The following is a 3,540-nucleotide window of genomic DNA, read 5'->3' as shown; positions in this document are numbered from 1 at the left end:
AATTTTAGCATCGTCCGCAAACATTGAGAGAAATGAATCGATACCCTCCGGGAGATCATTTACATATATCAGAAACAAGATAGGACCGAGTACAGAGCCCTGTGGGACTCCACTGGTGACTTCACGCCAATCGGAGGTCTCACCCCTCACCGTAACTCTCTGCTTCCTATTGCTTAGATACTCCCTTATCCACCGGAGCACCTTACCAGCTACACCTGCCTGTCTCTCCAGCTTATGTACCAGCCTCTTATGCGGTACTGTGTCAAAGGCTTTCCGACAATCCAAGAAAATGCAGTCCGCCCAGCCCTCTCTTTCTTGCTTAATCTGTGTCACCTGATCGTAGAATTCTATCAAGCCTGTAAGGCAAGATTTACCCTCCCTGAATCCATGTTGGCGATTTGTCACGAAGTCCCTTCTCTCCAGATGTGTTACCAGGTTTTTTCTCACGATCTTCTCCATCACCTTGCATGGTATACAAGTCAAGGACACTGGCCTGTAGTTCAGTGCCTCTTGTCTGTCGCCCTTTTTGTATATTGGGACCACATTCGCCGTCTTCCATATTTCTGGTAGGTCTCCCGTCTCTAGTGATTTACTATACACTATGGAGAGTGGCAAGCAAAGTGCCTCTGCACACTCTTTCAGTACCCATGGTGAGATCCCATCTGGACCAACCGCCTTTCTAACATCCAGATCCAGCAGGTGTCTCTTGACCTCCTCTCTCGTAATTTCGAACTCCTCCAAGGCCGCCTGGTTTACCTCCCTTTCTCCTAGCACAGTGACCTCACCCTGTTCTATTGTGAAGACCTCCTGGAACCTCTTGTTGAGTTCCTCACACACCTCTCTGTCATTCTCTGTATACCTGTCCTCGCCTGTTCTAAGTTTCAATACCTGTTCTTTCACTGTTGTTTTCCTTCTGATGTGACTGTGGAGTAGCTTTGGTTCGGTCTTGGCTTTGTTTGCTATATCATTTTCAAAAATTTTCTCTGCTTCTCTTCTCACCCTGACGTACTCATTCCTGGTTCTCTGGTATCTCTCCCTGCTTTCTGGTGTTCTGTTATTCCGGAAGTTCCTCCACGCCTTCTTGTTCAGTTTCTTCGCTTCCATACATGCCCTATTATACCATGGATTCTTTTGTTGCTTCTCGGATTTTTCCCTTTGGGCCGGGATGAACCTGTTTACTGCCTCCTGACACTTTTGGGTAACATAGTCCATCATACCCTGTACAGACTTGTCTCTGAGGTCTGTGTCCCAAGGTATTTCACTTAGGAAACTTCTCATCTGTTCATAATTCCCCTTTCGGTATGCCAGCCTTTTGATTCCTAGTTCTTTTTGGGGGGAGATAAGTCCTAGCTCTACCAGGTACTCAAAGTTCAATACACTGTGGTCACTCATTCCCAAGGGCGCTTCCATCTTAACTTCCCTTATATCCCATTCATTTAGGGTAAATATCAAATCAAGCATTGCTGGTTCATCTTATGCAATATGCATAAGATGAACCATATAGCAATATGGAAGTTGTAGTGAAGGACCTGGTGACTCTAGTGGGAGCCCTGAGGACAGAGTTGGACTCTCTGCGGGAGGAGGTGCGTCAGCTTAAAAAACAACGAGAAGTAACGAAGGAGGAGACCAGCAGTAAAGGGACCTCGTCTTGGAGAGTTGCGAAAGACAGGGGCCTTAAGAAGACTTTGATAAAGCCGCCTTCAAACGCCATAGCAACTTCAAATTCATTTGACGTTTTGGAGGACGAGTGCTGTGGAGAGACTGTGGATCGCGCAAAAGGGAAAGCAACGAAGAGAAAGGAAGCGCAGGCCCCTCAGAAAGTAAAGGAAGTACCTAAGCAAACATTAGTTGTGGGAGATTCCCAGATAAGGTATTTGGATAGAACGTTTTGTGCTAGAGATAGGGGGAACAGGTTAAGGGTTTGCTATCCCGGAGCTGGCATTGGTGATATTATAAACAACATGAATGATATTATGGCTGGTAATGGGAACAATCCCATTATTTGCATTAGCGTGGGAGGAAATGATGTTGGTCGAGTCAGGAGTGAGGAACTGATTCAGAGGTATAAAACAGCCATAGAGTTAGTTAGGAGCAAGGGAGGAATCCCGATCATATGTGGCATTCTTCCAAGAAAGGGAGTGGGAAATGAATGGATATCGAGGGCACTTGGTGTCAATTGCCGGCTGGAAAGATATTGCAAATCAAATGCAATATCTTTCATAGACAACTGGGAACACTTCTATGGAAGAAATGAAATGTATGCTCGTGATGGGGTGCATCTATCGAGAGCTGGGGTTGTTGCTGTTGCGAACTCGCTAGAGGAAGTGGTTAGAGGTGTTTGTTTGGGTTTAAACTGTTAGTAGATAGAGGTATGGGAATTGATTTGGAGGAAGGAGGTAATAAAAGTATGTGTTTGTGGGAGAAAGGAATTGGCAAAACGATCAGGGAAAGAGAAGGTCCGCAAAATAACAATTCACTTAGGGTATATTACACTAACAGTAGAAGTCTAAGAAATAAAATTAACGAATTAAATGCTCTTGTCTGCACAGAAAAAATAGATATTATTGCACTTACCGAAACGTGGATGAATGTAGAAAATAGAGAACTATTAGCTGAATATCAAATATATGGATTTAAACTATTTCACACAGATAGATATATTAGACGAGGAGGTGGAGTAGCCATATATGTTAGGGACAATTTGAAATGTAGTCTCAAAGAGGGAATCAAAACAGAGCCACACACAGAAACTATTTGGATTGAATTAAACGAAAAAGCTAATAATATTATAATAGGAGTAATATATAGGCCACCAAATTTAGACAGAATGGAAGCAAAGCATCTATGGGATGAAATATCTAGAGCATCTAGATCTAACAGTATTTATGTCATGGGTGACTTTAATTTTAGCGGAATAAACTGGTTGAACAAAACAGGGAATAGTGAAGCAGAAGATTTTCTAGAATTAATTGACGATTGCTTTCTTACGCAACACATTAAGGAACCAACACGGGAAAATAATATTTTAGATTTAGTGTTAACTAACAGGGAAACGCAAATTAATGACATCGAAATAGGGAGTGAGCTAGGGAGCAGTGATCACAAAGAAATCAGATTTAGCATAGAATGGAATAGACCAGTAGGAGAAAATTCTGTTAAAGTGCCAGATTTTCGAAAAGCTGATTTTAATAGCCTAAGAAATTTTTTGGGTCAAATTGATTGGAAAGGCTTGGGTATGGGGTGTGGGCCGGTCTTGGAGCGAGACATGAACCCAGCGATAGGTGACTTAAATGGGGATTTCGATGTGGATTCAATATATAACTTATTTAAGAATATTCTAAACAAAGCACAGGAACGTAGTATACCATACAAATTGAATAGATCGTATACTAATGACCCAAAGTGGATAACAAAGAATTTGAAGAACCTTATAGGTAAAAAGAGAGCTTGGTACAAAAGGATTAAAAATGGGGAGGTCACTTTAGAACAGGAATTCGTACAACTGGTTAGAAATGTTAAAAAAGAGATAAGGAAAGCAAA

The sequence above is a fragment of the Procambarus clarkii genome, chromosome 87, assembly GCF_040958095.1.
Source record: "Procambarus clarkii isolate CNS0578487 chromosome 87, FALCON_Pclarkii_2.0, whole genome shotgun sequence".
NCBI lineage: Eukaryota > Metazoa > Arthropoda > Malacostraca > Decapoda > Cambaridae > Procambarus > Procambarus clarkii.
This window is presented reverse-complemented; position numbering follows the sequence as displayed.